The sequence below is a fragment of the Echinops telfairi genome, unplaced genomic scaffold, assembly GCF_000313985.2.
Source record: "Echinops telfairi isolate 266 unplaced genomic scaffold, ASM31398v2 ScPeMD7_7405;HRSCAF=8443, whole genome shotgun sequence".
Lineage (NCBI taxonomy): Eukaryota > Metazoa > Chordata > Mammalia > Afrosoricida > Tenrecidae > Echinops > Echinops telfairi.
Genome location: NW_022111305.1, coordinates 1,462,280 through 1,476,180, shown reverse-complemented (window position 1 = coordinate 1,476,180; position 13,901 = coordinate 1,462,280). Strand labels below are relative to the sequence as shown.

General features: G+C 40.5%; 1 protein-coding gene across 1 annotated transcript in view; it reads right to left on the bottom strand.

The window, feature by feature from the left end:
* The window catches only part of DCT (dopachrome tautomerase), a 51,400-nt gene that overhangs the window by 10,433 nt on the left and 27,066 nt on the right, over positions 1–13,901 (bottom strand). The window lies entirely within an intron of this gene.

Genomic DNA, 13,901 nt, shown 5'->3' with positions numbered 1-13,901 from the left:
TACAGGAAGGAAGGGGAGGATGGGTACCATGGGGAGTCAACATCAATGAGTACAGGAAGGAAGGGGAGGATGGGTACAATGGGGAGTCAACATCAATGAGTACAAGAAGGAAGGGGAGGATGGATGCTTGCTGCTTGCTGCTCTCCACAACGCAGGTATGGTGGGTTGAGCTACAATAGCCACCTTTCAGCCAAAAAAAGAAAACTAGGGGGGAGCGGGGGATATTCACCAAAGATGTCATTTTGAGGACTAAGTTGTGCCTGAATCAAGCCACAGCATTTGTATATATGCAAAAGATAGTGACTGAGGAAGAGTGAAGAAGAATCGATGTATTTGAATTGTGAAGTTGGTGAAGAATAGTGACTATACCAGGCACTACCAGAAGAATGAAGAAATGTGTCAGAAAAAGAGCAGCCAGAACGCTCCTTAGAAGTGCGGTGAACACGTCATCAGGAAGGACTAGTCCCTGGAGAAGGACATCATAATGGGCAAAGCAGAGAGTCAGCGCAAAGAGGAAGACCTCCAGGGAGGTGAGTTGGCACAGTGGCTGCGACAATGGGCTCAAACAGAGGGACCGAGAAGATGGTGTTTTGATGAGCGCAGGATCATCACTGTGAGTCAGAACCAAGTCAACAGTGCCTAGCAGCAAGAAGAATGGCTTAGAAAGACAGGTGCCTATGATGATATGAAAATGCCAATCAGCTTTGGAATGCCTGAAACTGGAGGTTCTTTACATAGGAGAAGAATAAACTTTTCTTCTTGCTTTATGGTATAAGGTTTATTAATAAAGGCATTTATTAACAAAGTGTTCTTTCATAAAAAACATATTTTGAATTTATGTATGGTATACTTCCTTGTTCTAATCTTATTTTCTCTAGTTGAGTTGTGATTTTCCTATTATGAGAACTATGTGATTTCCTATAGTCTAAAGCTCAGTGGAAATTTTTAGAGAAAGACCTTTTAATGGCAAATAGATGAAAAGCTCTAGCCCTTTTTTTAGATAGTACCAACAAGGGTAATTTTTAAAGCAGTTTTCTTGAGATAATATTCACATATTGTGTTGACAGAGCTCTCTAGAGAAACAAAACCGGGAACCCTATGATTAGATAGAAAGATAGATAGATAGATAGATAGATAGATAGAGCCATAGGAATATAACAGCTAATTAGTCCACACTGCAGTACAGAGTACTCAGTTCAACTCACTTCTGTGGAACAGTTAATATACTGGAAGTATTTCAACTCACAAGGGCTGCTGAGTCTAAGTTCAAGGAAATAGACAGCTGAGTCTTCCCTAGAGCAATGTAGGCAGTCTGACCACAGGCAGCAAACAGCAGGGCGGGCCACAAACAGTCAGCAGCTCAGGAGCTTAGCAAAGCAGACCCGTATGGGATATTGAACTCAAGCAATGCAAGATGACAGGATCCAGCAGCCACAAGCTGAAGCGATGTATACACTAGCAGCATGGGGAAGCAGGTCTCTAAGGAACCTCAAGCTCTAATGACACAATCCACAGGGTGGCTGTCCCACAAGTAGTGTAGTTCACAGGTTGAGACAGAGAACTAGCTAAAGCAGCTGCATGCTAGTTCAATCACCAGAGAGCAAGAAAAAGAGGGGTGGGGCTTTTTGAGCTACTTATCTCTTTGCTCTCCAATCAAACTATGACCTTATTAATCCCACATGTTCCTTTTGGCCAGGTTGGCACAATAAACCTACCTATCACACATATCAAACACATAGTTAAATCACTTTTTAAAAAAGTATTGTATATACATCATCACAATGAGTTCTAATGCTCTTTTCCCTCCTCCCACATTCATTGTTTGAATAAATATTAGTTTCTATATCAGGTTCTTCAATTAGGGTTTTCTGCTTCAAGTTGCTGAACCAAGTCCTAAGCAATTCAACAAAAGGGGGGTGCGGCAGGTTGTATTTCTCAAAAAATGGCCACATACTATCTCTTGCCCCATAGGCCCCTATAGAATCAGTGGCCAAACAGCCTTCCCCTTGAAATGGGAAGGGCTTGTGACTCTCTCATAATCAATAAAATTCAGGAGAAGTGACATTACAAGACTTTTGAGGCTGAGTCATGAGATGCATTACACCTTCTGGGATTTGTATCTAAGCCCGAGTCCTCCTGTAAGTAGTATAAATGCTCTGAGTCCCTTGTGCTTTGAAAAAACGCAAGCCCAGTGTAGACTGAGAGACCACATGAGACTTCATCAAGAGGCAGAGGCAGCTGGCCAGCGGCTCTCACTGTCACCACATCGATAGTGATTTACAGATTTTGCAATACCAGCCACCATTTGTCCCTGAGCCAGCTCTGCCCCAGGCAAGGCCCTCCTGACGACCCACAGAAAATTTGAGAGATGATTGAATAGTTGTTTTTAACTGCGACGCTTTCATATAAAGGGGCAAGTCCTGCGCGACATCTCAGAGATGTGTGCTGAGCCCTGCGTGTGATGAAAGCAGTTCCCTCAAGCTCTAGGCCCAGGACAGAAGAGTTGGGGTTGCACATGAGGGTAATATGGGCCTAATGACCAGAGATCACACAAGGACAATGAAAACAACAGTGGATGCTAGTGCTTGGCAATTGGGGAAAAAAATCAAAATATAGGAGGGGGCTTCAAAGAGTTCATTGCAAAAATGGATTACCGTACATACTTGTGTATAAGCCAAGTTTATCAGCACAGTTTTTAATTCAGATTTTGTGGTAAAATTAGGTGCCTCGGCTGACTCACAGCTGACCCCCAGGACAGAATCAAACTGCCCCACAGGGTCTCAGTGGATGTAATCTTGGGAGCAGGCCTTAAGCCTTTCCCCCAAGCAGCTATTGAGTAGACTCAAACTAGAAACCTTTCCATTAGCAGCTGAGGACTTACCCTTCGTGCCAACAGTGCTGCAGTGGAGCCTGTTAGCTCCCTGAAATTACATACTCAATACCTATGGCCTATAAGGAGCTAGTTATTGAGACAAGCATATGGTGCAAAATTAGCATTTAATGGATATGTTAATTAATACTTATGAGTGCTTACTCTGTTCTAAGTACTTTGCCCATAATGACATAGTTAATCCTCGCAACAAGCTGACGTGGTAGACACTACTATTTTCCTGTTTTATAGATGAGCACTATATTGCACAAAGGGTTAAGTGAAGTGCCCTCCTTCACACAGCTAGTCAAGGATGGAAGAAGAATTTGAGTCCGGGCTGTCTGGCTGTCCAAGTGCAACTCTTAACATATTCTTCTGCCTCTACACTGCTGTATTGTGGCGTGATTAATAATCATCATCATCAGAGCCAATGAGAGAGAGAAAAATGTATTTTAAAATGGGGTAAACATATAGAGTTTGACTTTGTGTCCTAACCAACCATGAACATTTAGATATTATCTGCCTCAACTCAGAGCTGGAACTGTGATGAGAACAAAGAGACATGAGACTCCTGGGACACAAAGGCAATCGAGATTCACTACTAAAACAGGCAAATACCTCTTGGAGGAAATAAAAAACCACCCAAATTTTCCCATTGCAAAGTGTAAACAACTTAATAGGGTCAAACATTCTAAAGTAACTCATAATCTGGAGAGAGAAAAGAATGGGAGAAAATAATAAAGAGAGATTATAGATCTCAGAAGGGATATAAACCATTACCCAGACTGCCCAATTTATAGACGGTAGTTAAAAAAAAAAAAGGCTGGAATATGTCCAGGAAATTCAAAGATGACAATAAACAAATCACCGCAAGCAATAGCATATCCATAGACTAGTAAGAGGAGTGGAGCAGCCCGTGGAACAGGAGCGTTTAGTATACTTGTCATCATGGTCCCTGAATGAGAGACCTCGAATTGCTCTTCAGAAATGAGTGGTGTCTTCCTTAGACATAAGCTGAAAACACACTTGATGAGTATCTCTGCCAAGGGCAGATATAATTTGAGGGTAGGAAATGAAAGTAAATGCTAATATCTACTGATGTTGTTTTATCTCTGCCATATGCAAATGCAACTACATTCTGGTATTTAAAAAGGCAAGGCTTCAGAAATGAAGTTCCAAATTTTGGTGCACAAACCTATTCTATCTTGTTCCAACAAATTAAAAATCGGTACAAAAGGACCAAAAAATAAGTAAACACTGGATTTCAACTTAGAGGCGCCAGTGAAGACAGCAATATTACATGGCTTAGGATAAAACCGTCTTCAATGTACTCTTTGTAGGGTACAAATAGTCAATCAACAAATATTGTACCTATGGCCGGAATAAATTTAATAAGATACTATAAAGCATGCAGATGGTTTTCAGTCATTAAAGGAGGAGTACTATCAAGGACCTTAACTTTAAAAGGATACCTAAGCCAGTTGCCATCAAGTAGCTATCACTCATAGAAAGCCTACAGAACTATAATATTTGCAGGAGCAGACTGCCTTGTCATGCTTCTGCTGAGCAGCCGCTAAAAGGCAGCCTTTGGGTTACCAGGTTAGCACTTACTCACGGCACCACCAGGGCTCCTGGCCTTAATTTACCCATAAGCCATTGCCCTAAAGTTGATTCTGACGCAAAGCAACCCTATAGAACAGAGACTAGCTACCCTTTGGGTTTCTGAGGTTGTGAATCTTTAGAACAGAGAACTTCATCTTTCTCCCCTGGAGGACCTGGTGGATTCTAACTGTTAACTTTGCTGCTAGCAGCCCAACACGTAGCCACATAGAGTTACAAGTTCTCCTTGGCTTTAACTTACACAACTGCAAATTCAGATTCTAGAATGAGTGGAATAAGGAAAGTATTTGGATCTAGAGGAATAAAAGCTAAAGGAATCTAAAATAGGTAATGAAGGCAGATGCAGATTACCAAAAACCAACACCTGACTCCACTGGACTTCATGCGTTACTACCCAGAAAGTAGCATGCACAGTCAGAGTGAAGAGTGCTGGGTAACCTGGCAAAATGCCTGTCCTCAGAGCAGAACCAAGGGAAACTCAGGTGTGATTGTTTGAAGCCATTGGCTAGCCAACATTCCATAGAGGAGATTTCAGTTTAGTACTTCAGGTACAAGCAAAACACACTCAAAGTAAGAGGCATAAACTTCGGTCCGCATTTCCAAATGAGAAAATTTCTCATGGAAATTTCTTTAAAAACGTATCTAGGCATGTTTGTCATTTTATGATTGTATTTATTTATTTGGGCTTTGTTCTACCAAGAATTTGAGCATCACATGATCTAAAAACTACTTTCACATTTCTCCAAGTAAGCCATTAAAACGTATACCTTCATTGGTTGCTAAATCCTGCCACCAGGCACATGGGTACTCCATAGCACTTTTTGGCTAAGTTAGTCTGACTCGTAATGACCTTGTGAAAGAGACAGAAACTGTCCCCAAGTCCCCAGGCTGTGATCTTTGCAGAAACGGACCACCAGATCTTTGCCCCGTGGAGCGGCGGATCTTCAAAGGAGGAGAGTAGTTTACTAATACAGTCTTCTGGAGGTGGAAAGAGTATGTCTGTTTACAGAATACCTAGAAAAGGGTTGGCTCATAAGAGCTCCTGGAAAGATGTTCAATATTCTCCTAACAAAAAATATTGAGGATTTACTAAGTGCCAGACACGGTTCTAGATGTTGAAATCATGCCAAAAGTTATACTAGACTCTCATAAGCTAGTAACCTATTTTTCATGAACAGATGATTAGGTTTTCACGAAAAATGAGATATCACAAGAGAATGCCGTAGTTTGGGACTTGCAGAGAGAAAAGGTCACTTTCAGCAATTCTAGCTCTTTTGCACGTTTGAGAGTTTTACCTTCGTCCAGAAGCCATTATCTTACAAGAATAGAATGACAAGAACTTTATTGCTTTCCCATGGCTATGAAGAAAAAGGAAATGCAAATGGATCATAAAAGTCTGAAAAGATGCTGGACCTTACTTATATGAAGAAAATGGAATCTAGAGCTTACTGATACACCATTCTCAGTCTCAAGTGAACACAGATGGTGGCGTGCGGTAGTGGACTGTGTGAATGAGTTGGGTGAGGGGATTGTCACTGGCAGGTGAGTGAATTGGTTCAAACTTAAAGATGGCAATTTCACAGTATCCATCCAAACTGCATATGTATCTGTTTACCATCTCCCCAGTGATTCTGTTCTCTCTACTTACCCTAACATACTGCTGCAAAACCATAGGGACCTTCATTAAACAAAAGTATCAAAGCATGAATCTGTTGTTTCTCAACCTATTCTTCATCTAAATGTGTGTGCTTCTGAAGATGATGTTTCCATCTCTCTTACCCTTCCTCAAAGAATTCTGTCCTCTGATTTACGCGTCATCAAAATGGCTGTCTGGGCATCTCAAAAGACTCAAATTGTGTTCCTTTGAGATTTTATTTGAGTTTTGGGAACACAAGGAAATCTGAAAGGGTAAAATCAAGGTTGTAGAATGAATGGGGTCAAGTTTGCCAATGAAAGTCTTCTAGTGTGGCCCTTGCTCCCCACAGAGAAGGCACAAGTGCGTGACCATGGTAGGGAGAAAATCTTTAAGCAAATTTCTTGTTTGTTTGTTTTTTTTCTCACTAACATAGTTATAAATTGTCTTAAATCTTTTTCATAATATACCCCTATAGTCACCCGATGCCCCTTGGGAAAAATGTATGAAAAATTACTCATTTGGAACCCAAAATTAGTCACCATAATCTTCTGAGCTAACCTTTCTGCCTTGAACTGAACCGGCCCAGCAGAGCGCTACTGTTTTGATTGGATTTTTGTTTTTCAAGGCATCCTTATAAAAGTAAGACTGAGAGATTGATTCCTGAAAGAACTTGCCTGTAGCCACCCACTGAATGGGGAGACAGGTTAAAACATAATTTGTTTTGAAAAAACCTGCGATGGATGGACTTGATATCTAGCATCAATACTTTTTAACTTACCCTTGCATTGCAGCATTGTTTTTAGAATTCACCATATGATTTTCTAGGTTGTAATCTTTACAAAAACAATGGCCATGACTAAGTCTTGGTCCCCCTGAGTGGCTGGGTGGGTTAGAATCTCCAGTCTTTCAATTAGCAACCAAAACGGAACCACTGTACTACCAGGACTCCTTAGAATGAATCACTTAAATGCGTATCATTAGGAGATGAGATAAAATTTTCAGAATAAATTCATACAATGGGATACCAGCTAGCCATTAAAGAATAATAAAGTTCTTTACCAACTGACCTGAAATTATCTATCAAAGTAGGGGTAGGTAAGATACAGAAGTATCTATAGTAAGCTACCAGTGGCTTTTAAAAAGTGGAGAGGAATATAAGCATGTCCTTAAATACATTCATCATGACATGTATCTGAAAGGATGTGCAAAGAAAGCATGTAGAATGGCAGAGTAATACCAGGACTCCATTGTTCTTCCAGGTCTCATTGTGTACCTTTATATTTTAAGTGGATATACTTTACACTATCCACTTAAAAACTTTTAACAAAAATATTAAGAAATCATATGCCCTGTCCCATTGAGTCCACCCTATAGGACAGAGCAGACTGCTTCTTTGGCTTTCGGAGGCTGCCCATCCTTCGGGGAGAAGTAATTGGTAAATTCAAACTGCTCATCTTGCCGTTGGCAGCCCAACATGTAACCTGTTATGCCATCAGGACTCCTTGAAAACTAATGAACAACTTCAAAAGTAAATAGCTAAGTTAAATGGGATGTTATATGTCATATAGATGTGATTATATAATAATGTGTATATTATAATTGCAACTACATAAAATATAAGAATATGAAGGTAAATAAATTGAATAATTAAGTTTATCTTAGGTAGGTGCACTTTCAACTTTTTTCCTGAATTTCTATAATTTAAAACCATTAAAAATAAAAGACTGACAGAGCAATGTTTTTTCAGTTTTGAAAAATATTAAGGTAAACATGATTTTTCTTAATTCAAAATAAGTTAAATCTATTTTGAAGTGTTTTACAATTGGGGAAAATGTATGCTTCTTTTTTTAAGTACTCTATTATCTTGTTTTCTATTCTTAAATCAATGGACCTCAAACATGCAAAGGCGCACCGGCGGTGCAGTGGTTAGGGCCCTCAGTTGCTTCCTGAAAGTCTGAAGTTCAAAGCCCACAGTCACTTCAGTGGAGAAAGATGTTGGCAGTCTGCTTCTGCGAAGATGATGGCCGTGAGCACCCTGTGGACCAGTTCTATTCTGCTACTCAGGACCGCTGTACGGAGGAACCGACTCAATCGCGGTGGATTCCATTTAGGTTTAACTTAGGCAATTTTGTGTTGTTAAGAAATACAAATGGCCATCAGACTCTTTGTATGTCTTCTTCTATTGAAGCTGTCAGTGTATACCATGAGCTGTTCAGTCAGCAGCCATGGGCTCTACGACCTCCCCAGCCACCCCGGAAGTGAAAGGGCTTAGAAAATGCCAGCTGTACGTTCAAAAAGGATAACGTTGAAATATATTCTCTACCATCTTTAGGGATTGGGAAGAAAATTGCTACTCATTAAAATAGCTTCTTTCTTGGCAGCCAACGCAACTATTTTACTTTATAGTCTAATGGTTCCCATCTACACATCCATCCCTGTTATTTTTCTTTTTTCCCCTGAATTATATCCAAATTTAATACTGAAGACAGCACTAGTTAGCATTCCTGTGGTCTAATCTTATTTTCCGTGATAAATGGGTGTGCTTGCTTCAATGATCTCAGGAATTATGAGAATTTCAGAGACTGGCTTGGGGTTGTTCCTGTACATCAGCGCACTGCCTTCTCCCACTCGTCATTACAGTCACATACAACTTTGTACTTCTCTTGCTTGAAGAGATTTCAGGAAAATAATTTTAATAAACCTTCTGTGCAATCTATTTGCATGAATCACATTGAGGCTTTTACATTCCAGGAGCTAGAACTCTGTTCAATGAAATACTTTAAACCAGGATCCCACTATGTGAATATTCATTTCCAGCTGAATTAGCTTCAACAGGAAACTCTTTGTAAATAGTCTGAAGTAAGGGTGAGTTATGTAACTAGTGCTAAAAAAGTATGCCTTTCAGAGAAAGACTACTGCAGTTTGTTTATTTACATGTACATGATTACCAAAGAAAAACAAAAGTTTGAATGTTAAATTTTTTTTTAAATAACAAAGATAAAAGTGATTAAAGGGGGATGAACAAAGACAAAGTTAAACATCGAGGGTCTTTGAGCCACAAGCCAGTGGTTTTTCTTCCATAACATCATAATGGGAACTACCAGGTAAAAAAGGAAAAGGAAGACAGCGATAGCCATTACTCTTCTACAGTAAAGAACCCCGAGCCTGTAGAGAAGAGACGGGAGCAGCCAGCCCACGGACTGGAGAACGCCCAGGAAGGCATCCATGTCAGCTAGCATCACACACCTCAGCAAAGAGAAGCAGCACATTTGGGGGGAATTAATTAAATGTCTGACCAAATATAGCAGGCTAATTTTTAAGTTATTTGGTATGGCCCATGAGTGATGTTATAAATATTCAAATAGCCTTTGGAAGAAAGGAGGTCTCCACCCCTGCTTTAGACTAAGAATTGGTAAACTAAAATCTGTAGGCTAATTTTGAATTGCCATGTGTTCTGTAAAAAAAATTTATTGACATGTAATTCATGTACCAAACAACTCAATAGTTAGATGTTGCTGTTGCGAATTGTTGCGCAATCATCATCCCAACCAATTTTAAAATATTCCCTTCATTGTGGTACCCATTATTATTAGCTTTCCCTTAATCCCCAACCTCTCCTACCACAACCTAAAGGTACTATTAATCTAATTACTATCTCTGTAGATTTACCTGTCTTGGATTTCGCATATAGAAGATCATACAAAAGTCCCCAACAACAACAAAAGAAAACACAGAGTAATCTGAATCCAAGAGAAAAGCAGAAGATAATAGAAATTAGAACAAATATGAAATGGGTCAAAAGGGAAAGCAAATGATATGTTCAACTTGAACCTAATGAGTTGGAATCAACTGAATGGCAATGAGTTTGTTTTGGGGTCTCTTCACTTTTTCACTTTCTAACGCACTCCGCCTGAGGGAAAGACTGTGGACATCCCTTGTCAATGGCCCAAGGGAATTAAACGAATTCAACAGCGAGTCTAATGGATTTTATCCTTCCACTGTCATGCATAGCTTTCTGAAAAAAAAAATTTTTTTTGAGCTCTAAGACAATTCCCTCCTCTGATCATGGGTTTTATTATTTATCATCCTTGCTTTAAGACAAATGTTTAAGACCACAGACACTATTCTTTTTGATAACCATGCCTCCTGTAAGTAAAATATATCTAATATTTTTGCTACAATGGTAGAGTTGTACTATAATGGTAGAATTGAGTAATTGCAACAGATTTTGCATACAACCCATTTTGCATGCTGTTATACAGTGAATTGTGAATCTTCTCTGTAACTCCCACCAAATAATTGGGTGGAACCATGCAACTAAGGTGGATGAACCTCTAATGTATGGATTCATCAGTTTTAACATTACTCAAAAGCAAATCAAACTCATTTGCCAAAAATAAATCAAACACCACCGATTCCAGCTCATGGCGACCCTGTAGGAAAGAGTAGAACTGGCCCGGTGAGATTTCTAGACTGTAACTCTTCATGGGAGTAAAAAGCTCCATCTTTCTCCCAAGGAGTGGGTAGTGGTTTCAAACTGCTGACCGGTGCACAGCCGCTGCATGACTAGGACTCCACCTTAACCTCACACGGGGTGTAAAATGAAACATCAAATAACCAAGAATGGGGGATCTCACAACCATCAAGAAAGAAGAGTCGGAAGCAGAGTACATCGTTTGGGCTCTGAGATTCCTGCGCAGAGAACCTCCTTGGCTCGGGAAACAGGGTTGTGGCAGCACAGAAGAGAGAGAAACAGAAGCAGTAGAGCCAACAGAAACAAGAGTCACAGCAGGAGACAGCAGTGAGCTTCCCCGCACAGAGAACAAGTGCAGCCGAAGTGCCCTTGGGTAAGCTGCCACCATTCAGAGTGGGGTATCTTTTGGACATGTAGTGACAGTGCTAAAAGAGATTTGTAATACTTACCTGAACAGAGCAGAGGCCAAGGAGCTGGGGACGAGAGAGAAGCTTTAAGCCTATGGGTTACAGATATAGGCTGTATCCTGAACATTCTGATCCTCAAATGCAACCTATTAACTTACCTAATAAATCCATAATCATGCCGGTGTGACCGTTGCAATGGATCATGGAGCCCAGCAGACAAGTAGAGTGCTATGGGAGATACAGTTGGTGTCAAAATTGGCAAAGGGGAAAGAGGCTGATTTTGATTTGGTTTCTCCTCTTGTCCCACTTGTGAAGTTGGAGGAAATCGGGTGCTTCTCTTAAGGATATTGATACTTACAAAGCCTAAAATATTTATTTGCAGGTCGTTGACAGACAAAACAATTGCCAACCCTTGTGAACTTTCTCAAAAGAAAGAGAGAAAATATAGTCCTTCTGGAGATGTAGGATGCTAAAAATAAAATTATTGCATTCACCATTATTTCATTTTGAAGAAGTTGGGGTCTAACCCTCAATTTATCAGAGAGGCCCTTTCCCCTGTTCTGCTCATAATCTTGTGCAATGCTAGAGAGGTACTAAATTTTTTTCTTTACAGGTATTCATTGTGAATCAAAATTATATAGTTGAGAAACCAATTTTTAACAGAAGTATATTTAGAGACATATCGTTTAGAGATATATAGCAGAGATGGCAGGCATCAGAAATGCTTGACCTAAGCAGATATCAGAAATAATGGCCAAAACGTTATCGGAACTACCAAGTTCAAACCACTGATCATGGCAGCAAAGTGGCTTTGAGCCCTCACAGATAAGCTCTGATCTACTATATGATTGATATGATTAGTCCACAGTTTTGACAACCCCTTCCTTTATTGATGCTATGCAAATAGAAAGAATGAATTACTTTAATTTCTTAAGAATTCTTAAAGTTCACCTAAACCATGCTTTGTCTGTTTCAGAGCCCAGGAAGCACCCTAGACCTGGAGACCCCTACCCTCACTCAAAACTCGTTGCCATAGAACCTATGGCATCTCATTGCGATCCTATAGCACGGGGTAGAACTGCCACTGTGGGTTTCTGATCCTGTGACTCTTTCCAAGAGTAGAAAGCCTTCTCTTTCTCCTGCAGGGCAGCTGGTGGTTTCGAACTGCTGACCTTAAGGTTGGCAGCCCAATACATAGCCACTACATCCCCAAGGCTCCCATTGGAAGCAACATCTTTGCTGCAAGTTCTCTTCCAGTCTGCTTTCTTGTAGTAAATAAATTACCTCTAAAATACAAGTTAGTTAATGTGACATAGGGCATTATGTGAGTTGGACGTTGTGGGAACACCATACTGCATATGTTTCCTGTACATATACCAAAGCAGCCCCACATTGGCCTGGAGCCTGGTTTGCGAAATTGCACTGTGCATACCTGTTGTCTGACTTTGTTCTTGTTAGTAAATAGTGTGAGGACACAACTCTGCTTTGGTGCACAGAATAAGGAACGGTAATTAAGGTGTGAAAATTCAAACCCAACATATAACTCCCTAATTTGTTCTCACTGGCTATTTTTAATACTCGTTGTTTTTAATAGTGAAATGATCTTCCAACATTCAAGCTGCACAAGTCAGACTTAAATAAAGCGGATCTGACTTATAACTTGGTGCTATTTTTACTATGCCTCATGAACTCCCCAGGAACCTGTGAAAAGCAAACTGAGGGTTAGGAAATGAATTGTGAAGATTAAACAGTAAGGCAAGGAAAATTTTTCATCTACATATGTGTATGTAAACATATATATAGAGAGAGATTTAAGTATATCTTAAACATATATAAATACATGTATGTATATCCCATATATACTTGAGTATAAGCTGACCAGAATATCAGCGAGGCACCTAATTCTACCACAAAAAACACATAAAAAAATGTGCTGTTATATCTCCACAGGGAAAGAGAGACCAGACTTCAACCCGGTGCTCCAAGATGTGAATGCAACATGCCGGCATGGAGTAGGGAACCAGTGGAGAGGTCTGAGGGGCCGGCCCCAATCCCAACTATATGAACACCTGCCCTTCCCCCCAGAAGAATTTATTTCAGAGGACAGTATTGAAGCTGCAGCTCAAGGAGAGGGACATGTCTGATCAGAGCACACGGGAGCAAATGAAGGGAGAGGACAAGAGAGTGGAGCACATCCTGGCCCACCAAACCTTGAGGATGTTATTCCCACTCAGAGCAGCCAATCCACAGAGAAGACCATGTGGCCGGCCCCATTATGAGACACGACATCCCTCACTGACCCAGAGCCCTACAGGGAACAACACTGGAGACACAGTGTGGGAATTGCACCCGATCTGATCCCACCACACCGAGGCAAAACACTAAGGGCATGCAACAGAACAGCAAGAGGAACAGAGCAATGAAGTCCCCAGAGAATACCAAAAATAGACTTTGGCGTCCCATCACACTCGTCCAGAAAACACTCCTAAAGGCCAATAAACAGTCCTTGAACTAACTACAGACTTGTCTTATGTGTTGTTGTGTTGGGCATTTTTGTGTGTGTCATTGGCTTTTTGTTGTTGTTGTGTTGTTTTCTTTTCTTTTGTTGCTTTGTTTTGCTCTGTCTTGTTTTTGTGCATGTTATTATCTCCGCAATGAACAATCGGAAGAGAAAACAATGGGACTGACGGTTCCGGGGGGGACATGGGAGAGGAGGATGTGTGGGGAAAGGAGGCAGTGTTAAAAAACCCAGGGACAAAGGAACAACAAGTGATCCAAATTGGTAGTGAGAACAGTGTAGGAAGCCTGGTAGGGCTTGATCAAGGACAATGTAACCAAGAGGAATTACTGAAACCCAAATGAAGGCTGAGCATGATAGTGGGACAAGAGGAAAGT